At 43.3% G+C, this 25,563-nt stretch overlaps 1 long non-coding RNA gene across 1 annotated transcript in view; it reads left to right on the forward strand.

Annotated features, from left to right (window-relative positions):
• Nucleotides 1-25,563, forward strand: part of LOC132541907 (uncharacterized) — a 52,630-nt gene that overhangs the window by 670 nt on the left and 26,397 nt on the right. Inside the window, exon 2 of the long non-coding RNA XR_009553019.1 lies at nt 19,510-19,596. This is a non-coding gene — a long non-coding RNA (uncharacterized LOC132541907). The remainder of the gene's footprint in view (nt 1-19,509; nt 19,597-25,563) is intronic.

Consider the following 25,563-nt stretch of genomic DNA (forward strand, 5'->3'; position numbering starts at 1 on the left):
TGTGGCTGTCTTTTTTCCATTGTTGTTAATGTTGTTGCTGCTGTTGTTGGATAGGACAGAAAGAAATTGAGAGATGAGAGGAAGATAGAGAGGGGGAGAGAAAGATAGACACCTGCAGACCTGCTTCACTGCTTGTGAAGTGACCCCCCTGCCCTGTAGGTGGGTAGCCAGGGCCTCGAACCAGGATTCTTGAGCTGGTCACCCTGTTTCACACTACACACACTTGTCCAGATGCACTACCACCCCTTGCCTCCCAGACTCTATTTCTTAATCTTCCACATGTCAGGTTCTCTGAAGATTAAATGAGAGAATAGTTTAAAGCACTTGTTTCCATGCCTGGCCTACAGTAAACATTAAATCAATGTCAGTTTCTGTCACCTTTATTATTGTTACTATTATTGGGAGGTTGTTGTGGATGGAAGCAAACTCACTAGACACTTCCTACTGGTTTTTGCTCTCCCCTTACTCCCTGTTCTCTGGTATCCTGACTTCTGCTTTTTGTCTCACTCTCTCCCTTCATGGCAAATGTCTGGCTCATTTTTCTCTTGGTTGTTCATGTCAGAAACTGAACTTGCCCTCCTGTGGACCAGAACAAATGAAACTTTACTTATTAGGGGCCTCAGGAGTCTTCTTTCCTTTCTTTAAAGAATTAAAAAATTAGATTTTGTTTTATTTATTATTATTTGGATAGAGACAGAGAAATTGTGAGGAAGGGGGAACAGAGACACAGAGAGAGGAGGACAGAGAAAGAGGAAAAGAGGCACCTGCAACACTGCTCCACCACTTGTGATTCTTCCTCCCCACTGGTGGGGACCTCGAGCTTGAACCTGGGTCCTCGTGCATGATAACTTGTGTACCTCACTGGTTGTGCCACAACCCGATCCCTAATCAGGGTAATTTGAGAGCATGCTAAGTGCTATGAGTAAAAGAAAACGGGGTGGTGACAGGAAGTTGCAACATTTGGGTAAGATGTCCAGGACAGACCTCTTTGAGGAGGCAGTATCAGAGTTGGGGTCTGGTTGTTGGTCATAACCATCTTCTCTGCTCTTCCCACACTGCAGTGCTTCGGATTTGTCTAATCACTGGCTCCTAGTCCCTCTGTGCTATTGGGACACTTTTTTCTTCCTATGACCTACTTTCTTGGTAGACCTCACTTCTTAGCAGCTGGGAGGAGGTGGACTCTTCAGGCAGAAACAAAAGCTCCTTCTTTGTTTCCAGTCTGGACAACCACATGCTGGGCTGTATTCTCTTTGCTTCCTCCTCCTCCTCCTCCTCCTGCACGTCCTCCTCCTCCTCCTCCTCCTCCTCCTCCTCCTCCTCTTCCTCCTCCTCCTCCTCCTCCTCCTCCTCCTCCTCCTCCTCCTCCTCCTCCTCCTCCTCTTCTTCTTCTTCTTCTTCTTCTTCTTCTTCTTCTTCTTCTTCTTCTCTCTCTCTTTCTCTCTCTCTCTCTACCTCCAGGGTTATCACTGAGGCTTGGTGCCTGTACTATGAATACACTGCTCCTGTGGCTATTTTTGTTGCTGTTGGATAGGGCAGGGAGAAATTGAGAGAGGAGGGGAAGAAAGAGAGGGAGAAAGAAAGATAAACACCTGCAGACTTGCTCCACCACTTGTGAAGTCACCCCCCTGCAGGTAGGGAGCTGGGGGAGCTGGGGGTGTGTGCTTAACCCAGTGCACCATTGCTCAGCTCCCCACCCCCCTTTGCTTTTTTTATTAGCTGCTTTCCCCCCAGCAGCCTATGACCTTGGACTCATTTATCTTTGTATTTAGACTATAGCACAGTGCTGGGCACACAGCAGGTGCCCACTGAATAGTTGTGGAGCTGATTTGACTATGAAGCCAGCTGACATGATTATTGGTTCTGTCAGAATCCTGCATAATGCATAGCGTTTTGAAAGCAGCTTTTGTTTAATTTCTGTGTCTAGAACACCAGCCCCTTTAACTGTGTGCATATAGCAACAGAGCCAGTTTCGTTTAGTATGTGCATAAATACTCATATTTCTCAGACACAAAGCAGAGTCTCTGTTGGCCCATTTTTTTTTTTTTTTTCCTGGTTGCAAACATAGCCTCCCAAGCTCTAACACTTCTTCGGGTTTATGTAACAGATCTTCTGTAAGGCAGATGTGAGGGCTTGGGGAAAGATGAGTTTCATTTGTGAGGGCAGGTTTGATCTCCCTCTTCAAGTCTAGTCAGGTTGATAACAAGTGAACTAGTTGACGAGTCTTCATTTGAAAACAAAGGCCATTCTGTTGTAGCTCTTTGAGGGCACCTGTTGCAGGAAGGTGGGAGGAAGAGTCAAGGGCTCCCATTGGGTGAGAAATTCTGTCTATCTAAGGTTCAGGTGTCTCTGCTCTGGGATAGAATACGATCAGCCTCCAGTAATGGAAGAGGAGGGAAGATTTCTTTGATGAGAGGAAATTGAGGGAGATTCTGGGAGGAAGAAGGGGGTGAGTGAGTGCATCCAGAAAAGAACCAGAGGTTTGAGTGCAGGCGATGAATAAGTAGAGTTATCTGGGGATTTCAGATGGTGGGGCCACAAAGAAGCTCCCACCTCTTGAAGGTGGGAAGGTGGGAAGGTGGGAAGGTGGGGGATTCTGCACTGGGAGAAGGGAAAGGAGGTGAAGCAAAGGTGAAGCAGAGGATTCTTTAAAAAAAATTCTTGTTTTAAGATTCTGAGGGATGCTTGGTTGTCTTTAAATGGTGAGTGAATTTGGGAAAGAGCCCTGTGGATGATGTCAACTTTCAGGAGCATGGCTCTAAATCTTCAGGAATTTTCAGCTTTAGATCTAGATGGCTCTGTTTTAAGGGGTAGTGATGTGAGAGTGAATCCCTGCTGTGCCTTCTGCGATTACTGGACTGATTCTCTGCCCAGATCCCCTTTATCTGCAGGTACACCCAGCATGCCCCAGCTCCTGCAAGTGCTATAGCTAATGGTTTCTACATAAGACTTCCAGTGAGAATGGTCCTTGCTTTGTGGAACTGCCTTACCTAGTGGCACCTGGAAGGGTCCACCCTATCCTGGGATGCTATGACTGGCTGATACATGGTTATGGAGTGCAGCCCCTTGTCCCAAGATATGTTAGTGCCGCCGACCACCCAACTGGGGGCTCAGCAGGCCGATCTAGGGAGAATGAGACTTATAGGTGGGAGGTGGATTCGGCGCGACAGACAACACTGAGACACATGAGTTTCAATGTTGCTGCCCCTGATTTTAATGAGGACGGAGGGGAAGCTGAATGGGAACCATTGGCATTGAAAACCTTAAAGGAGTTGCAAGCGGCCGTCAAAGCCTCAGGGCCGTCCGCGCCGTTTACATTGCAACTGATAGATTTGGTGGCTAGCCAATGGCTAACCCCGAGTGACTGGCATCAAACAGCCAGATCGGTGCTTAGCCCAAGAGATTATGTTTTGTGGCGCACTGATTATGAAGAAAGATGTAAAGACTCAGTAAAAAAGAACATATCAGGCAGAAGAGGTAAATCTCCCACAATGGACATGATGTTGGGTACAGGAGACTTCATAAAACAGCAGGCACAAGTAAAAATACCAAAACAGGTATTGAAGAAAATCACTACAAATGCTGTTTTGGCATAGAGAGCCATTCCACCTGCGGAAACAACAGGTACTGCCTTAGCAGGTATCCAGCAGTCACTTGAAAAACCTTATCAGAGTTTTATTGCTAGGTTAGAAGAAGCCATAAATAGGATGATGCCCCAAAGTGAAGGGACAGCCATATTATTAAAGCAATTGGCTTGAGAAAATGCCAATCAGCTGTGTCGAGACCTAATTCGTCCCATACGTAGGACAGGGTCCCTACAGGATTACATACGAGCCTGTGCTGATGCCTCACCTGCGGTGGTACAGAAAATGGCATATGCAGCTGCAATGCATCGTACCCCCATTACCAAATTTATCAAGACTACTTATGGGGGTGGGCGGTCAGACAAAGACCTAAACTGCTTTGGTTGTGGTAAGCCTGGTCATAAAAGAACAACATGTCCCAATAAAGGCCAGAACAGAGAGTCGGCCAGTAAGGGTGTGACACCAAAAATATGTCCCCGATGTAATAAAGAGAGACATTGAAAAAATAAATACAGGTCAAAGTTCCACAAAGATGGGACCACTTTAAAAAAAACAGACAAAAAACTAATTGAGGGGCTGCCTCTCAGCCCCACGCCAAGAGAAGATCCAAAAGGGACAGAATGTCCAGACACAGGGACACAGATTGAGCCCCCCTCTAAAACTATTCATGACCTTCCTTGAGCCACCCCGGGTAGTGCAGGGCTTGATCTCGCAGCAGCATTGAAACTCATGTGTCTCAGTGTTGTCTGTCGCGCCGAATCCACCTCCCACCTATAAGTCTCATTCTCCCTGGATCGGCCTGCTGAGCCCCCAGTTGGGTGGTCGGCGACACCTGGCGCCCGAACAGGGACTTGAAGACAGGTGAGTATATTGTCAGGAGGGGATCGGTTCCTGCCGGAGGGTGCTGCAGACCCGCCAAAAGTATTTGGTTAAGGGCAGGTAATCATTATCAGTATGAGATTGTCAAGATCAAAGAGAAAACGTATGTTCCTCTCAGTATTGCGGCACATGCTGTTAGAGCGTGGGCTCCGAGTGTCAGAAGACACTGCCGCAGAATTTTATGAATATATGATGAAGGCGGCCCCCTGGTTTCCACAGGAGGGAACATTGACTCTCCCAGATTGGAAAAGACTTGGGAAAGACTTAAAAAGGTATGCCACTGTGCATGAAGATACTCCTGTGCCCAAACAGATGTTTCCTATATGGTTACAAATCAGAGACAAATTGACAAAAAAGTCAGACTTAAAACTCCTTGCAGAAAAAATAATGTCCCTCGAAGAGGGTCAGCCACTAATTGACTCAGAAGGTGAAAACAGGTACGAGACGGTTCTGAAAAAAAAAAAAAAAAGACAAACACCCCACCGCGCCACTTTACACTGAGGTGTTTGATGATTGAGATGATCTAGCTGAAAAAAAACAAAAATATAATGACCAGCATTATCCTGATGAGAGAGATCATGAGGTGGTGGCGATGGTCCCATTACCCAGAAAAAGTAAACAGCCACCCGTACCTAAACCACGAAGAAAGCTACTTCCTCCTGTCGGGTTTCAGGCTGCTGTTCAAGAGGCTCGCAAGACAGGTGATCTTACTTTCAGTTTCCCTGTTGTTGCCCCTGATTTTAATGAGGACAGAGGGGAAGCTGAATGAGAACCATTGGCATTGAAAACCTTAAAAGAGTTGCAAGCGGCCGTCAAAGCCTCAGGGCCGTCCGCGCCGTTTACATTGCAACTGGTAGATTTGGTTGCTAGCCAATGGCTAACCCCGAGTGACTGGCATCAAACAGCCAGATCGGTGCTTAGCCCAAGAGATTATGTTTTGTGGCACACTGATTATGAAAAAAGATATAAAGACTCAGTAAAAAAGAACATATCAGGCAGGAGAGGTAAATCTCCCACAATGGACATGATGTTGGGTACAAGAGACTTCATAAAACAGCAGGCACAAGTAAAAATACCAAAACAGGTATTGAAGAAAATCACTACAAATGCTGTTTTGGCATAGAGAGCCATTCCACCTGCGGAAACAACAGGTACTGCCTTAGCAGGTATCCAGCAGTCACTTAAAAAACCTTATCAGAGTTTTATTGCTAGGTTAAAAAAAGCCATAAATAAGATGATGCCCCAAAGTGAAGAGACAGCCATATTATTAAAACAATTGGCTTGAGAAAATGCCAATCAGCTGTGTCGAGACCTAATTCGTCCCATACGTAGGACAGGGTCCCTACAAGATTACATACGAGCCTGTGCTGATGCCTCACCTGCGGTGGTACAGAAAATGACATATGCAGCTGCAATGCATCGTACCCCCATTACCAAATTTATCAAGACTACTTATGGGGGTGGGCGGTCAGACAAAGACCTAAACTGCTTTGGTTGCGGTAAGCCTGGTCATAAAAGAACAACATGTCCCAATAAAGGCCAGAACAGAGAGTCGGCCAGTAAGGGTGTGACACCAAAAATATGTCCCCGATGTAATAAAGAGAGACATTAAAAAAATAAATACAGGTCAAAGTTCCACAAAGATGGGACCACTTTAAAAAAAAACAGAGACAAAAAACTAATTGAGGGGCTGCCTCTCAGCCCCACGCCGAGAGAAGATCCAAAAGGGACAGAATGTCCAGACACAGAGACACAGATTGAGCCCCCCTCTAAAACTATTCATGACCTTCCTCGAGCCACCCCGGGTAGTGCAGGGCTTGATCTCGCAGCAGCATTGAAACTCATGTGTCTCAGTGTTGTCTGTCGCGCCGAATCCACCTCCCACTTATAAGTCTCATTCTCCCTGGATCGGCCTGCTGAGCCCCCAGTTGGGTGGTCGGCGACATGTTAGTACTGTGATATAGTTTGTACTCCACAGTAGCCCTCCCCAAACTAGACTTTACTCCAAACCCAGTCCTTCCCAGGTTCCTTTCTTCACCTCCCTCTTTTACAGGCTTTCTCTGAGAGCATTCCCTCAATGCATCATGGGCTTCTGAATGCATCTGGACTCTGCTTCCAAGGGACTAAATCTCAGATACTTATTCTATACCAGGTCATCACATTCAAGCTGAAAGGGTTGAATGTTCCATATTACCTGTCCCTCACTGCCACTGGGGCTTCCTAGCTCCTCTGAGCCCCCTTCATGGTTGGAATCTTAGTTGGTCAGAGCTTAATATGCCTTGGGTCACATCTTGCTAGTGAGTGAGGTCATTAAGTGTTGGTGAACTCATTCTCTGCTCTGCCTTCTCCTGGGAAGTGGGGGCTGGACTTCCTGGTCCACAAAGCTGGATGTCCTGATGGAGCTGGAGTTCAGAGCCCTCTTATCCTCTTTTTCCTATCACTTGTCCCCTACTGGGAGTATGATCAAGATTGTTTTTAGGGTACAGAAGGTAGGAGTTCTGGCTTCTGTAATTGCTTCTCTGCTGGACATAGGCATTGGCAGTTTGATCCTTACTCCAAGCCTGTTTCTAGCTTTCCCTGGTGGATTAGAGCTGTGAGAGGCAAGGTTCCATTGGTGAAGTCATCTGCCCAGAGAAGTCAGGATGGAATCATGGCAGCAGAAATATACCTGGTCTTAAAAACCAAAAGATCTGGATGCATATTATAGGCATGCAACCCTAGTTGTATCATTGAGCCTCTTTTAGCCCTGGTTTATTCATCAATAAGGGAGAGATTAGTATAGTTGGAGGTTACTGAATATGCTAAAGAGAGACAGTCTCTTGATGTTTACCAATATCCAGTACATAGAATCCATTTAGTAAGAACTAGTTAAATGAATGAGATAGTCACCCCATTTCTCAGCTGAGGAAACTCAGATTCAAAGATGTGAAGTAACTTACTCAGGGTTTGGATGTTTGTGACAGTAGGTGCTGCTGGGTTCCAGACAGGCATGAGGGAGACTGGGTGAAGGGTGGAGCTCTGCTGATGCCAGGGTTTTTCTCCTCATGGAGACTTGTGGTCTTTGGGGCTGGTTTGCATTGAAGGCATGGAAGATTGCTTCCTCTCAGTTCAGTTTCAGGAAATTCCACGTTGTAATCAGATTCTATTCTATCCTCTTCAATTCCCCCTGCATTATCTAGGACTGGGATTGTCAGCAAACCCGTCATCTTCTTGTTGATGTACATCAGTAAAACAACGATTAGCTGTCTCAGAAAAGTGAACAGTTGGGAGTCATAATTATGGGAATCACTTGTAGTTTGGGTCCATTTGAATGAGTGTGAACTACATACAATCCAGGAAACACATCTGAAAATTCCTCTAGTGATGGCACTTATTATTTTGGCCACAAAAGAGGAGCTGTACAACAGTCACCCTACCTGCATGGTCCACCACTTGTCCTTTAACTATGGAGATAATTATAGGTGGAATAAATAGATCCCAAGCCAGGATTAAAAAAAATATATTGTATTTATTTTATTTTAATGAAAGAGGGAAAGATTCAGAGAGACCAGAGCACTCCTCATCTCTGGTTTATGGTGGTGCAGACGATTGAACCTGGGACCTTGAAATCTTAGGCATGAGAGTCATATGCATAACCATTGTAATGTTTCTCCTGCCCCCAAGTCAGGAATTTTGTAGCTACAATGAAGAAAGAACTTTGGTTCTAGAAAAAAGGAAAGAATTGATTTGGGGCAAGATTATTATCATAGTTTGGGTTTTGGAAGCAGACTTTGAGACACAAATTGGAAAGCAGGTGTCCTGTTTGGAGTTGAGTTCCAGGGAAACACTGGTGGGGAGCACTGGGAGGTGAGACAGGAGAGAAAGTTAACTCTGGACAAGATACATTCTCAAGCAGATTTTCAACATGGACATATGAAAGTTGATCCTGCTGGACAACCATGGAACCTAGGACAGAAGAATTTCTTAGACTAATGCCCCTCAAAGAATGAGAGAGATGAGTATTTATTTACCAGGTCTGCATCACTCATTAGTTGAAGTCTGACAATTTTAACTTGCTTCCACACAGAAAGAAGTTTTCTGATGTGCTCTGAAATTGAGAGGCTCCAGGAGCCAGGGGTGGGGGTGGGGCACTTACAGAATCTGCTACAGACATCAGCTGAAATCAGACTACCTGAATTCAGACCTTAGGTTCTTCATGTTTGCTATGTGACCTTCAGTGAGTTACTTAACCTATCTAAATTTATTGATTGTATAAATCATATGGTATTACTGACCTTACCAGCTGATTTGAAGATGAAAAGAGATACTGACAGGATTCTGCAACAATAGATTTTAGCAATAGTTATTGTCAGTTAGTATATTTATTGTATTGAAATCAGTGGGTAGACATTAAGATATAGAAGATATTGTGAGGCTCATCTTGGATGGAGTTTGAAGGCATCATGTTAAGTGAGATCAGCCAGAATAGAGAAGGAAGAATATGGGATGTTCTCACTCATGTGCAGAAGTTGAAAAACAAGATCAGAAGGGAAAACATTAAGCAGAAAGAACTTAGACTGGAGTTGGTGTATTGCACCAAAGGAGAAGACACTGGGGTAGGGGGCAAGAGAGGGTTCAGGTCCTTGAACATGCTGGCAAAAAGGACCTTATGGGGGTTGAATTGTTATGTGGAAAACTGAGAAATGTTACACATGTACAAACTATTGTGTTTTACTGTCGACTGTAAACCATTCATTCCCCAATAAAGAAATTAAAGAAAAAAAAAAGAAGATATCGTAAGGGGGAAGGGACAAAAGGTATTAACCCAAGGTCATGTCCAAAAGTTGTGTGATAAAGAAAGAAATAATTAATATATAAGGCCCCAGTGCTGGGGGAAATAACTCACCTAGATAGTGCATTTGCTTTGCCGTGCATGTAACTCAGGTTTGAACCTGGACCTTATAGCACTGGAGAGAGATTTAGTGTTGTTTTGTCTTTCACTTTCTGTGGCTATTTGTTTCTCTCTCTTTTTAATTTATTTTTTGGGGAATTAATGTTTTACATTAAACAGCAAATACAATAGTTTGTACATGCATAACATTCCTCAGTTTTCCATTTTACAATAAAACCCCTACTAGGTCCTCTGTCACCATTTTTGGACATGTATTCTCCCCCCACACATCCCAGAGTTTTTTTACTTTGGTGCAGTATGCCAATTCCAGCTCAGATTCAAGCTGTGTTTTCTTTTCTGATCTTGTTTTTCAACTTCTGTCTGAGAGTAAGATCATCCCACATTCATCCTTCTGTTTCTGACTTATTTCACTTAATATGAATTTTTCAAGGTCCATTCAAGATCAGCTGAAAATGGTGAAAGTCATCAAGTTTTTAAATCAGAGTATTATTCCATTGTGTATATATACCACAACTTGCTCAGCCACTCATCTGTTGTTGGACAACAACCCAGGTTGCTTCCAGGTTTTGGCTATTACAAATTGTGCTGCTAAGAACATATGTGTACACAGATCTTTTTGGATAGGTGTGTTGGGTTCCTTAGGATATATCCCCACGAGAGGAATTGCAGGATCATAGGGTAGGTCCATTTCTAGCCTTCTGAGAGTTCTCTAGACTGCTCTCCACAGAGGTTAGACAAATTGACATTCTCAACAGGAGTGCAGGAGGGTTCCTTTGACCCCACAACCTCTCCAGCATTTATTGCTGTTACCTTTTCTGATGTATGACATTCTCATATCATAGGAGTGATTTCTCATTGTTGTCATTATTTGCATTTTTCTGACAAAGACTTGGAACATTTTTTCATGTGTTTCTTGGCCTTTTAGATCCCTTCTGTGGTGAATATCCTGTCCATGTCCTCACCCCATTTTTGGTTGGGGTTATTTGTTTTCTTGTTGTTGAGATTTGCAAGCTCTTTATATATTCTGGTTATTAGCCTCTTGTCTGATGTATGGCATGTAAAGATCTTCTCCCATTCTATCAGGGGGTCTCTTGGTTTGGGTATTAGTTTCTTTTAGCTGTGCAGAAGCTTTTTAATTTGATGTAGTCCCATAGGTTTCTGCTTGCCTTAGTCTTCTTTGTAACTGGATTCGTTTCATTGAAGATGTCTTTAAAATTAATGCTGAAAAGAGTTCTGCCAATATTTTCCTCTAGGTATCTGATAGTTTGTGCTCTAACATCTAAGTCCTTGATCCAATTGGAATTTGCTTTTGTATTTAGTGAAATATAGTGGTTCAGTTTCATTCTTCTGCATGTTTCAACCCATTTTTTCCAACACCATTTGTTGAAGAGACTCCGCTTTCCCCATTGAATAGTCTGGGCACTTTTGTCAAAGATTAGATGTCCATAGACTTACCTCTGGGCTCTAAATTCTATTTCACTGGTCAGTGTGTCTATGCATGTTCCAGTACCAAGCAGTTTTAATGACAATGACCCTATAATACAATCTGAGATCTGGGAGTGTGATGACTCTGGTTCTGTTCTTTTTTCTCAAGATTGTTTAGACAATTCTAGGTCTTTTCTGGTTCCAGATAAACATTTGAAGCATTTGTTCTATTCTCCTAAAAACTGTGGTTGGGATCTTGATGGGGATAGTATTAAATTTGTAGATGGCTCTGGGTAATATATTCATTTTGATGATGTTAATTCTTCCAACCCATGAACATGGAATATCTTTCGACTTCTTTGTGTCTTTTTCAATTTCCTTGAGTAGTGACCTATAATTTTCAGTATACAAGTCTTTCACTTCTTTGGTTAGGTTTATTCCTAGATATCTTATTGTTTTTGTTGCTATAGTAAAAGGAATTGATTTCTGGATTTCAACTTCTTCTACCTTACTGTTTGCATAGAGGAATGCCACTGACTTTTGAATGTTAACTTTGTAGCCTGACACCTTACTGTATTGCCTGATGATATCCAAAAGCTTCTTGCTGGACTCCTTTGGTTTTTCTATGTATATTATCATGTCATCTGCAAATAGGGAGAGTTTGACTTCTTCTCTTCCAATCTGTGTCCCTTTAATTCCTTGCTCCTGCCTGATTGCTATGGCCAGAACTTCCAACACTATGTTGAACAGTAATGGTGATAGTGGGCAGCCCTGTGTAGTATCTGATCTGAGGGTAAATGCTTCCAGTTTTTCACCATTGAGTATGATGTTTGCTGTAGGTTTGCTATATATAAACTCCACTATCTTCAGGAATTTACCATCTGTTCCCATTTTTTGTAGTGTTTTTGCTTGGAATACTGTGAGAACCAGATTGAGTGTGGTGAGGCTTTTCCCACTGAGAAATGGGAAACTGAGGAAATGAAGCTCCCTGTCAGACTCCCTCTTGTTAAGGTAGAGTTGGGGAGAAAATAAGGGTCCCAGTTGTTGCTTCCCTGTCAGCTACTTCCAGTCTCCACAAACCCTGCATTTTTCTACCTCCAGGGCCTAGGCATTCCTTAAAACATTAAGCCAGCTCCCCTGCTTCACCCTGCATTCCTTGATACAATGGCCCACTCTTTTATTATCTACGTATCAATGTTCTGTTTTGTCTAACAAATGACTTAAGGTCTCCTAGTATTTCCCAGCAGGGTATTATTAATCCTACCAGTTAACCCCCTAGCAACAGTTGCTAAGGCAGTCCCTTCTCTGCCTCTTTCCTAACCATGTATAGCATTGTCAAGCCACTTTTTTTTCTGACTTGGGTCTTCCATTTTCTGGCCTAAAGGAGCATGTGCATGAGAACCAGGAGGCTGACACAGGCCCTTGCGGTTTGTGCCAGGTGGCTTAACCCGGTGTGCTACTGCACAACTCTGGGATGCTCAGATGAATAAAGATTTGAATGGCCTCGCCACCACAAGCTCAGTTCCTGGATCATATCTCATAAAGGGGTGTTTTATTTTGTCAAAGGCTTTCTCAGCATGTATTGATATGACCATGTGGTTTTTGGTCTTGCTTTTGTTGATGTGGCAGATCACGTTGATTGATTTACGTATATTAAACCAATCTTGCATGCCTGGGATAAACCCCACTTGGTCATGATGAACAATCTTTTTAATATACTGCTGTATCCAGTTGGCTAGAATTGTGATCAATATCTTAGCATCTATGTTCATCAGAGATATTGGTCTGTAGTTTTCTTTTTTGGTTGTGTCCCTGTCTGCTTTTCATATCCCAGTGATGTTGGCTTCATAGAAGTTGGCAGGGAGTATTCCGGTGTCTTCAATCTTCTGGAAGACTTTTAAAAGTACAGGTATAAGTTCTTCTTTGAAGGTTTTGTAGAATTCATTTGTAAAGCCATATGGTCCAGGACTTTTATTTTTGGGAAGATTTTTGATAACTGTTTCAGTTTCATTAGCTGTGATGGGCCTGTTCATGTTAACTAGTTTTATTTTTTTTAATATTTATTTCTTTATTCTTTTTGTTGCTTTTGTTGTTTTATTGTTGTAGTTATTATTTCTGTTGTTGGATAGTACAGAGAGAAATGGAGAGAGGAGGGGAAGACAGAGAGGGAGAGAGAAAGAGAGATACCTGCAGACCTGCTTCACCGCCTGTGAAGTGATTCCCCTGCAGGTAGGGAGCCGGGGGCTCGAACTGGGGTCCTTCCTTTGGTCCTTGCGCTTTATGCCATGTGCGCTTAACCCACTGCGCTACTGGTTAACTAGTTTTCATTCCTTAATTTTGGAAGTTCGTAGGTATCTAGGAAATTGTCCATTTCTTCCAGGTTCTCTAGCTTGGTGGCATATAGTTGTCCATGGAAGTCTCGCTTGCTATGCTGAATTTCTGCGGTATCTGTTGTGATATGTCCTCTTTCATTTATGATCTGATTTATTTGGGTCTTCTCCATTTTTTGTGTCCCAGTTTTGTGTGACTGGCTAAAGGTTTGTTGATTTTGTTCCCTCTTTCGAAGAACCAACATTTACTTTTGTTGATCTTTTGTATCGTTTCCTTATTTTCAATGTTATTGATTTCTGCCCTAACTTTAGTGATTTCTGTCCTTCTGGTTGCTTTAGGGTTCCTTTGTTTTTATTCTTCTAGGTCGTTAAGATGTGCAATCAGGCTATTTATTTGTGATTTTTCTTGTTTCTTAACGTGTGCTTGTATGGCTATGAACTTCCCTCTTAGTACTGCCTTAGCTGTGTCCCAAATATTTTGATAGCTTGTGTCTTCATTTTCATTGAACTCTGGAAAAATTTTGATTTCTTCCTTGATTTCCTCTTTGACCCAGTAGTTGTTAAGGAGTGTACTGTTGAACTTCCACATTTTGGAACTATTACTAATCTTTTGTTGATTGTTAAGTGTTAGTTTAATTCCACTGTGGTCTGAGAAGATGCTTGGGATGATTTCAATGCTCTTGAATTGCTGATGCTGTCTTTGTGGCTTACCATATGGTCTATCCTTGAGAATGACCCATGTGGACTTGAGTAGACCTTGTATTCCTGTTTCTTAGGGTGAATGACTTTGAAAATGTCCAGTAGTTCTAGTTTATTTATCTCCTCATTTAGCTCTCTCATGTCTTTATTGATTTTCTGCCTGGGTGATCTGTCAAGTTGAGAGAGTGGGTTGTTGAAGTCCCCTACTATGACTGTGTTGCTGTTAATATGTTGCTATAGGTCTTTCAGTAGATGTTTGATATATGTAGATGGATTCTCATTGGTTGCATAGATGTTAATAATTGTTAAGTCCTCTTAATTGACTGCTTCTCTGAGCATTAAGTACTGTCCATCCCTATCTTTTTTAATTTTATTGATTTTAAAGTCTACCATGTTAGATATGAGAATAGTTGTACGTGCCCTTTTTTGTGGCTCATTGGCTTGTATGATAATTTTCTATCCTATTCTAGACAGCATATTGTTGGGTTGTGTTTTCTGATCCATATTTCTACTCTGTGCCTTTTAATATGTGCATTCAGGCCATTGACATTTATTGATATCAAAGATTGAAGATATTTTAACCCCATTCTTTTAGAGTTTTAGAGTGTTCTGATATATGGCCTATTTATGGTGGTCTGACTGTTTATAGGAGACCTTTCAGAACTTCTTTCAGGGAAGGCTTAGTGATAGTGGATTCTTTCAACTGTTGCTTGTCTGAGAAGGTTTTTATGCCTCCATGTAGTCTGAATGAGAGTCTAGCAGGATACAGTAGTCTTGGTTGATAGCCTTTCTCATTGAGCACTTGATAGATATCTTGCCATTCTCTTCTGGCCTGTAGTGTTTTTGTGGAGAAGTCTGCTGCTAATCTTATGGGTTTTCCTCTGTAGGTGACTCTTTGTTTTTCTCTTGCAGCCTCCAGGATCCTTTTTTAATCCTCATTCATTTCCATTCTAAATATGATGTATCTTGGTGTTTTAAGTCTGGTTTAATTCTTTTTGGGACCCTCTGGGCTTCTTGAATGTTTATGTCTTTGATGTTGTCTAATCTAGAGAAGTTCTCAGCTGTTATGTCCTGAAGAATGCTTTTTTCCCTTCCCTCTCTTTCTTCTCTGGTAAGCCAATATTGCGTATATTATTTCGTTTGAAGCCATACCATAGGTCTCTGTTGTTGTTTTCAGAATCTCTTAATCTCTTTTTGAGATCTCTTATTCCTTTTTTAGTTGTTTCTAGTTTGTCCTGAATCTTGCTAATTCTGTCTTCAGCCTCATTGATTCTATTCTCTCTTCCCTCTACTGTTTTCTGGAGTTCATCTATTTTGTTACCTTGTTCTGATACTGTTTTAGCTTGTTCAGCTAGTTGTGTTCTTAGCTCAGCTATTTCAGCTTTCAGCTCTCTAATAACCTTGAGATAATTAGTGTTTTCTTCCAGAGTCTCATTTGTCGTTTCTGCATTTCTGATGACAATTCTTTCAAACTGTTTACTCACTCCTGTTATTATTTCCTTACCTAGTATTTGGATATTGACCGCATTATTTTGTGCTTCACCCTTTGGGGGCTTTTAGCTGGACTTTTGTCCTGGTTCATATCTGCAATATTTCTTCTTGTTGGTTTAACCATTTTATATAGTATGTTATGAGGTCACTCTCTCAGTACATTTCAAATTACTGATCACTCTTGCCTGGATTGACTTGTGTCTAAGTAAGGTAATTAAAGGGTTCACAGGAGTGGAAATTGACAGTTGTTTCAATAGTATTTTAATCCCTGAGTTGGAGCACAGTGGCTTAAAAGCCTCTTTTGTTATTTTCCTTTCCTGTAGGCTATGGGAGCCTGAGGGCTTTTAAAGTATAAGTAGGCTTCTTAGCTTAATCACTGACTTCTGACCAAGAGATAAAGCAGGGTGGGTCAGAAATAATCCAGTGGTTATGCAAAGAGACTCTCACAGCCCCACTGCTAGGCCACCCAGGTATACATCTTCTCCTGAGTTTCCTAGTTAGTTCTCTATCCCCTGGTGTTGGCACAGAGCCTCACTGCTGCTGCTCCAGATTCTGAGGGCAGTAGCAATCGAGACTCACAGTTGCATTTGGTGAGTCTTAGGGGAGTCCTCTCCTCCCTTCAGCCATCTTTTTCTTGGTGAAACAGACTGGAGGTGGTTTCTCAACTGGTAAACTGCCAGACTGTTACCAGCCACTTCATCTCTCCCTAGGCTTCTCTCTGTCCATGAACCACATGTGTTTGCACTTATTGGTGATTTGGTGTATTCCTGAAGTCATTCTAGTCCTGTCTTGTCTTATTGCAGTCCCAGGTGGTCTCCTTTGGTATTCATGGTTGACCCAGGAGAGGAGAGGAGAGGAGAGGAGAGAAACACAGCTGCTGCTGCTCCATAGTCCTCCCTCCACTGTTTCTCTTTTTAAAAGAATAGTTTATTTTATTAGGGAGGTACAGAGAGAAAGATCTAGAGAGCTCAGGGCTCTAATCAGTGCTGGCTAATGATGTTGGTGGGGTTGAACCTGTAACTTTGGAGCCTTAGGCATGAAAATCTTTTCCAGAACCCTTATGCTGTCTCCCTTGTCCTTTATATGTCTCTGTCTGAAAATGACAAGGAGTGTAGATTCAGTCACAGAACCTCCTGTGAGGCCACAGTGGTAATTAGGGACAGAATTTGCAGCAGTAGTTGGAACATAGAATCCACCCTAATCAAGAACTTCAAAGACAAGAAGTTGAACTTGAAAGATAACAATTTGACAGCCGTGGGCAGCATTGCATAGATAGTGTCGCCCTGGGTTGCGATGTACATGTGGAGTCTCAGGCTGTCTTTCTGATCCTCATTTGTTTGTCAGAGGATCCTCTAAGAAGTTGATAGTGCTGTGAAGCTGGCATCGAAAGCTTTTGTACCAGGGGACTGAACTTGTAGCAGGAAACTGACAGTCTATTAGAGTAGGTTGTCTGTGAGGATGAGCACTAGGTGGTCTGTAGGTTTTAAGCATGAGAACAGCATCAGTGGCATTGACTGAGTATTTTCTATGTGCCAAGCCATTTGTAAAACACTTCATAAGATTTGTCATTTCCCCACCTTGGAATAATCCAAGGGGTGTCTCTAAGAGGACAGCCTGAAAACCTTCCCTCTGTAGTACATAGTAAATAACTTCTTGCAACCGCTGACTTTCTCAGTGGCTTTTTCTAGAGCCTGGTCTTTCACCACAAGCCCCTGGGTGTGTTCTGAGTTGCTCACTTGCTTTGGGCTTCTCTTCCCAGGGAGCAAACTTCCAGCACTGGGAGAGAAGTGCTGACTCATTGTCACTGGCAAAAGTGAGGCAGGGGGATGACCATTTTGTCTGTGGGTTCAGCAACCCTCCTAGTGGTTAGCAGATAGCAGCATAATGGGCAGCCAGTGTGAAACTGTGTAAATTGCCTCATAAATAACTCATAAAGCACAGGCAACAGGGAGAGGCCATAGCTCATGGATAAATGACACCCTGCTATTTCGGGGTATTAAACTAGGACTAATCTGGACCTCTCCATGGGGATTCATTAATGGCTATGGGCTTCCTGCACACAGGCCTGCTGGAACCTGGGAACTTTTCTTGCCACTTCCCTTGTCATCTTGGTGGGGACAACATAGGCCTGACAGGGCCATTAGGAAGGGAAAGTAAGTACTTTTAACAAACAAGCTGGGGTGAGCCCTGCAGGAATAATGTATTTTCTCTGGAGAACTCACTTTCTGAGGAAGCCTCATTGTAGGCTAGAGAACAACATAATAATAATAGCAACTAACATTTATTGGGCCCTTACTCTGTACCTGATACTATATTAAGTCATCTCATGTGATTCTCACAAACTCCCATTCAATAGAAACTGTCACTGAGTCCATTTCTATAGAGAAATATAAAGTAAGGCTCACAGAGGTTCTTACTTGCTTTAGGTAATAAAAACTTTATGTAATAAGTGCGTTAGTCAGCTTCTGTTACATTGGGGTAACAAATGAGCCCTAAATCTCAGTAGTTTAAAATACATTATTTTGCTTTTTTTCATATAACTTTTTATTAGTGATTTGATAATGATTGACAAGAGTGTTATATAAGTGGGGTACAATTCTACACAATTCCTACATCCAAAGTTCCATATCCCTTCCCCTCTATTGGAAGTTTTCCTATTCTTTATCTGTCTGGGAGTATGGACCAAAGATCTTTATGGAGAGCGGAAGGTGAAAGGTCTTGGCTTCTGTAATTGCTTCTTCACTGGACATGGGCATTGACAGGTCAATTCATATCCCCAGCCTGTTTCTATCTTTCCTTAGTGGGGGCAGGGCTCTGGGGAGGTGGGGGTTCCAGGAAGCAGGTGAAGTCGTCTGCCCAGGGAAGTCAGGTTGGTGTCATGGTAACATCTGCAACGTGGTGGCTGAAAAGCATTAAGATATAAAACAGAACAAACTTTTTAATAATCAGGAACCTAAAGATGAGAATATAGTGGATGAAAATTGGGGTCTTCATGTTGGAAGGAGCTAGAAAGTTTATTATAGATATATTCCAAGGGGCCCATGACTTTACTAATTTACTACTAGCCCAACAGCTAACATGCAGGTGGGCTAGGAGTAGTGGCTAGGGGGATTGTGTCAGAGTTGAGGATAGGACCAGAAAGCTATATCAGGGCAGAGAATAGCTCCCAAATATGGGAAAATATATAAATACCATTAACTGTAAACCCCATCGATCTGATCTGGGGCCCATATCTATTCATATTTAGCACAGGAGCCTGTGTAACCTTTGCATCCCTGTCAGTCTGAGCTTGCATTCTATGATCATAGCTAGGAACATTCTAGGCTTCACTCATTTCAGGACCCAACCTCCCTCTGGAGACTGGGGCAATTCTACCACTGCTGTTCTATATTGAGGCTGATTTCCTGTAGAGGCCCGCAAGAGGATTTATGATGTTGTTCCTGATGGAGATGACCAGTGATGATGTAGAGAGGGATCTGTTAAAGGTGTAGGCCCATCATATGTTATTTGTTGTGCCCAGATTTTTGATCCCAATTCCCGCAGAGAGGAGACTAGAACCACTTGCAAAAACAAAGAGCCTTTTTATTAAAGCACGCTTAAGCATGGACCCACAAGCTTTCCAAAAGTTAGCTTGTGAGCCCCTAGGAAGGGAAAACAGTTTCTTTTTATACACGGTAGAAGGGAGAGCTTGGGGGGTTGCTTTTGGGCTTGAGGGGTTACTTTGGGCCCAGACCTGCTGGTTAGGAATTTCTTTGATCACAATCCTTGACCATACCTCAATGGCTGATAAGGCTTACCGGACAACTGCTGCTAAGTGGAGCCACTGAGTCTGGTTTTTCAGGACAAGGTGCAGCTGCACCAGACATCTGCTGATAGGTAAAAGGCCTGAGTTGATTTTTAAGGGATAAAGTAGAGCTGCTGAAGTATGAGGTTTTTGTCTAAGGCCAGGATGTCAAGATGACTGCTTTAGGAAATATGGAGTAACAGTGGCTCTCACATTATTCTCATGATAAGAGGAAAAACAAAGCAAGAAAATGAATGGATTTTCTGTTTTCCATATCCTCTGATTCCTAGCTTGTTTCTCATCCTGGGAAAGCATTGTGGGATAAGACTGTGGACTGTCAAGCCACAGTGTCCGGGCTTTAACCCTAGCACTACCCTTTAATAGCTGTGCAGTTATCAGACCAAGAAATTTAACCTTTCTGTGTTTCAGTTTCCTGACTATAAAATGGAGTGACTGAAGGTTAATACAAGGATCAATTTGAGCTGCAGCTGAATGTACAGTAGCGCCTACTACATGGTAAGGATGACCTCAGTATTTTTCTTTTTTTTCTTTTTCTTCCTCTTTAGTGAGACCCTGATGCCAGGCAGACAGTCCCAGCATATCTAACCAAAAGGAAGATTCCAAGCAGAGTACATCATGTGGCTCCAGGCTACTTAAGTCTTGAGTGGATTGTTGCTTCTGTTCTTTGAAAGACTAACTCTGCAGAGAAATGTCCTTGGGCAAGAAGTAGGTCTGCTAATGTCATTCCTCTTCTTGCTCTACACACAGACACACACACATACACAGACACACACAGACACACACAGACACACACACACACACACACACACACACACACACACACCCCATTCCTGCCCACCCTTTTCAAGACTTTCTCTGGGCCCTTCACTCCTTCACTCCTTGTTCAACCTCAATGCTTTATTATAAAATCCCCCCTTCCACCCCACTCTCTATCCAAAGGTCATCATAATTATAATCAGTGCTGTAATCATGTCCAGTTTTCTAGCTCCCCACAGAGGTGTGTGAGAGCAGTCTCCTGGACCTAATAGAGCACTGCGAGGCCCATGCGTCCCTTCTTCCTACCCTGAAATAGCCTGATGGTGGTGATCATGGAACTTGTCTTGCATCATCAGAGACACCTTTTTTTTTCTTTTTTCTTTTAATTCACACCACCTCTGTCTCACACCTACTGCTCCCTGGAGTGCTCTTTGCCCCACTTCCTTCTCTCCAGGTGAACCTGTGCTGATAAACCCAGGCTGGTGTCACACCTGACAGGAAATGACACTTTTTCTCAAATCCTTCTGTGATGATCTCCTGGCCCTTCTGCTGTGCCTGACTGGTGTGTTCACCACATCAGTGAGAGAGAAGTGAGGGCTGGTGACAGAAGGGGCCTCCCATAGTGGAAGGGTGGGGGTGAGAACCCTGTTGCCAGGTGAACATGTTCTGCATTCATGTGACAGAATCGTGCACAACAGCTTTTCACATAATTCTGCTGAATGTGTGGTTTCCAGGACTCTGAACCTTAAATTGTTTCTTTGTGGGAGTTGGGCGGTAGCGCAGAGGGTTAAGTGCACATGGCACGAAGTGCAATGACCGTGTAAGGATACTGGTTTGAGTCCCCGGCTCCCCACTTACAGGGGAGTTGATTCACAGGTGGTGAAGCAGGTCTGCAGGTGTCTGTCTTTCTCTCCCCTCTCTGTCTTCCCCTCCTCTCTCCATTTCTCTCTGTCCTATCCAACAACAATGACATCAATAATAACTACAATAATAAAAAACAAGGGCAACAAAAGGGAATAAATAAATATTTATAAAAAAAAGTGCTTCTGGGAGTCGGGCGGTGGCGCAGTGGGTTAAGCGCACGTGGCGCAAAGCGCAGGGACCGGCGTAAGGATCCCGGTTCGAGCCCCCGGCTCCCCACCTGCAGGGGAGTCGCTTCACAGGCGGTGAAGCAGGTCTGCAGGTGTCTATCTTTCTCTCCCCTCTCTCTCTGTCTTCCCCTCCTCTCTCCATTTCTCTCTGTCCTATCCAACAACAAAGCAACGTAAACAATGGCAATAATAACGGCAACGAGGCTGCAACAACTAGGGCAACAAAAAGGGGGAAAAATGGCCTCCAGGAGCGGTGGATTCATGGTGCAGGCACTGAGCCCTGGAGGGAAAAAAAAAAAGTGCTTCTTTGCCCATTGTTATGAGTAGAATTCCCACCACCTGATAAAGTGACTGTATTTAGAGACAAGCCCTTCATAGAGGTGATTAAGTTTAAATGAGGTTTACCAGCTGATGAGGAACTTAAGGCAAAGACACATGCAAGAGGGAAGAATATGTCAATACACAGGTAACACACCTCAGAGCATTCAGGAGGGGGGTGGCAAGGTGAGTGTGTGACTCTAGTTTCGACTGTCCAGAATTCTGGCTACATCATCAGGACTTTGACAGATCAGACCTGCTTCCCACAAAAAACACATCTTCAAATATCTTGCCTGTATTCTGTGACTTTTCTCATTTTTCACATAGGCCACCCCCCAAAAAAAATCTCCTATTGACTCTAGTTTTCTGGCCTCTTTGTAGACTGCCCAGGAGGGCCTATGGCCACTGGTGCCCATGGTTTTGTGCAATTATTTCTCCTTGAGTGGAATAGACCTACTGACTCAGTTCAAGCAAACAGAATGTGACCAAAGTGATGGGAAGCCACTGATGAGCTAGGGGAAGTGCCATTGGGAGATAGGGAAGGACCAGTATCTAGTTAGTTTTTGCCCAGATGGTTACTGGCCAGGCATTTTGTATCTAGGGGCCAGAGAGTTAACTATTATTGAACATCGGCATTGTGTATTAACATTGTCTTTAAGTTCCTTTGTTTTTTTATTTCTCACACAGAGCTCTGGGGAGTAGTTATCATTACCAGTTATTATAAGCACAAAGGGTCAGAGAAAAAAATTGTGAAAATATAAAAGTTAAAGAAAGTGCTGTGACGTTTGCCCGAGGTGGTTACTCTAAGGGAAATCAGCTACCATGTCGCACACTATGAAGAGGCCCACATTCAAAGAACTGGGGTGAGGGGAATGTCTCCAACCACAGTCAGCAAGGGACTGAACGAGGCAGTGACAGGTAGGTAAGCTTGGAAATGCTTCCTCCTCCACTTGAGTCACAGGTGAAACCACAGACATGGATGCCAGTTGGCTGCAACTTTGTGAGAGGACTTGACTAAGTCAGGTCGATTCCTAACCCACAGGAACTGTGAGATCCTAGGTTTTCAAGCGCTAAATGTTAGGGTAATTTGTTAATAGGGTAAATTGCAGCTATTGGTAACCAATCCACTCTCCTCCATTTCAAGTCTCCTGATGGGATTGAGAATGCTGCAGTGTACTTGTCTCTCAACGCTGCTAGGGTTTGAACAACCTTATTATGGTTAGTGATGCTTCAAGAACATTATCTGTCTCACCACGGCTTACCAGAGCAGGACATGGAGGTATCTGGAAAGGGAACCAGCATTTGTCCCACCATAGTGATCCATGCTAATCCTGGTCATAAGTTCTCTTTCTCTTCCACCCTACATAATGCCTCATTATGGCTGTCTCTGGGCTGTTTATATAAATGCTCACCACTTTTCTTTCCTTCCTCCTCCCTTCCTTTCTTCCTCTATATCTCCTCTCTCTCCTCTCCTCTCCTCTCCTCTCCTCTCCTCTCCTCTCCTCTCCCCCCCTCCCCTCCCCTCCCCTCCCCTACTCTACTCCTCTCTTCTCCTCTCCTCTCCTCTCCTCTCCTCTCCTCTCCTGTTCTCTCTCTCTCTCTCTCTCTCTCTCTCTCTCTCGTGGGAAATATTGGCAGGAAGTCATCATAATCCAACAGAAGTGGGGTGGAGGGGAATTCAGAGCATGCGTAGGTTACCTGAAGGAAAGTCTCACTATGGCAGGAAAGACAGCTCACAGGCAAGGGTGCCTGCATTGGTATGCATAGGACTCAGGTTGGAGCCCTGGCACCACATAGGAAGTGCCATGGCAATGGAGGAAGCACCAGTGCTGTAATCTTCCTCTCCCTTCTCTCTGTATGTCTATCTGAATAAAAAAGTGGCCCAGGGTTGAGAAATCAATAACAACAACAAATAACTACAACAATAAAAACAAGGGCAACAAAAAGGGAATAAATAAATATTTAAAAAATTAAAAAAAAAAAAGAAAAAAGAAAAGCCTCACTACGCCCTGGGGTATACTAGGGACAAAAGATAGCTCTCCCAGGGCCTGTGCACTGCTATGTGCCCCAATGGTTAGGGCATAGAACTCTCCCCATTGCATGGGACATGCAGTGCTGATAGCTTTAGCTCTGTGACCAACCTTACATATCTACTGTCTCTGGCTTAGTGCAGCTTCTAAGCCAAGGACAGAGTCAATGTCAGTGGCTTTACCAGATTTGGGGATTTCTATAGCTGACCCTGCCTGCAGCTAGAGAGGAAGCTGAGGTAGGAGGTGGCTGAGAGGACTCTAGTGCCCAGGGACACCTCAACCCAGGAGAGACTGTGAGGGCTAAAAAAAAATCTACTGGTAGTGCATATATCAAAGCAAGAGAAGTACCCTTGGTACTTTCCTCCCTGATATGTAGGGCCTGACACTTTGGCATCTATTAATAATGGTAGTAACACCAGCTCATTGTGCATTTGCTATGTATGTTCTTAGCATGCCCCAGGCAATGTGTAAATTTTTCCTGTGCACTAAGACATCTAATCCTCATAACTACTCTCTGCAGGAGGGTTATTACCAGCCTTCTTTTAATGGGAGCTCAGAGGGGTTTAAGTAACTTGTACAAGGTCACTGACCTGGGAAGTGAAGATATGTCCCAATAAAACCAATGCTTGGCTTAGAAGTCTACGTGTATAACTGCTTTACTGCATCTGTCTATTGCTACAGAGCCAGAAAACTAGATTCAGTGAGTGCTAGTAATGCTTCTACTTTGTGTCAGCATCACGTGGTTCACATAGTTTGTGTGATCATTATTTTTTCTTATTCTTTCCCTTTTTTTTAAATATATAAAGGAAACATTGACAAAACCATAGAATAAGAAGGGTACAATTGCACACAATTCCCACCATCATAACTCTGCATCTCATTTCCTCTCCTGATAGCTTTCCTATTCTTTATCCCTCTGGGAGTATGGACCCACGGTCATTATGGGATGCAGAAGGTGGAAGGTCTGGCTTCTGTGATTGCTTCCGATGAACATGGGTGTTGACAGGTTGATCCATACTCCCAGCCTGTCTCTTTCCCTAGTGGGGAAGGGCTCGGGGAAGCGAGGCTCCAGGACATATTGCTGTGGTTATCTGTCTAGGGAAGTCTGGTTGGCATCATGTTAGCATCTGGAGCCTGGTGGCTGAAAAAAGAGTTAACATATAAAGCCAAACAAGTTGTTGACTAATCAAGAACCTAAAGGCTGGAATAGTGCAGATGAAGAGTTAGGGGGTCTCCATTTTGTAGATAGATAGCAGGCCTATTTTAGTTCTATTCCAAAGGGCCTGTGACTATGCTAGTTTTTTTTTTTTTTCCCATGAGCCTCAAATCTGATATGCAGATAGATCCAAATTATTGTCTGGGGAGATGGTGTCATGGCTGGAAAAAGGACCAGAAAACTGGATCAGAGAAGAGAGTAGCTCCCAAATATGGGAAAGTTGTATAAATATTGTTGACTGTAAACCCCATCAATTTGATCTGACCTGGGGCCCATATACAGCTTAAGAGCCTATGTGACCTCTGCATCCCTGTAGATCTGAGCTCACATTCTGTGGCCATAAGTTGGAACATTCCAAGATACCCCGATTTCAGGACCCATCTTCCTCAGGTGGAGCATAGAGTATGTTGTCCATCTTCCCTTCAGACAATGGAACATTCTCTACCATTGTTGTTCTCTACCATCCAATCTGAGGGCAAGGTCCTATAGGGGCCTACAAAGGGGCCTATTGTGTTGTTCCTGATAGGAATGACTGGTAACAATGGAGAGAGGGATTTATTGGAGTTCTAGGCCCATCATGTCTGATTGGGAATCTCAGGACTCCCCAACTAGTGCCCCAGCTAATGGGGTGGCCTGATAGTGACTAAAGAGTCATCATTAAAATATGCCAGTCTCTTGTCCTTATTCAGTTTTTGCAGTCCTTGCTTTGATAAGGTTACCTTTGGAGTGACTGAGGGAAGTGTAATAGGAAGTAGGTAAGGAAGGTATCTAAGTCTAAGTACACACTATTTCATTAGGAACTTTATACTGACTCACTGCAGACTATTGTCCACTTTTGCTTTCAGGTATATATTTTGCCCCAATTCATGGATACTTGTGAACATATGCTCTATCTCACGGGACTTGGTCTGTATCCAGGTTATGGGATTTTGTTAAGAAGTGAACCTCCTGGTATAGAATTAGAGAATCCTATGAAAGGAAAGGTCTCACCCGAGTAATGAGGCTGAAGGGTTGACATTCCATGCCTGATGTCTCTGGACACAGTCTGAAG

This window comes from Erinaceus europaeus, chromosome 1, assembly GCF_950295315.1.
Source record: "Erinaceus europaeus chromosome 1, mEriEur2.1, whole genome shotgun sequence".
Lineage (NCBI taxonomy): Eukaryota > Metazoa > Chordata > Mammalia > Eulipotyphla > Erinaceidae > Erinaceus > Erinaceus europaeus.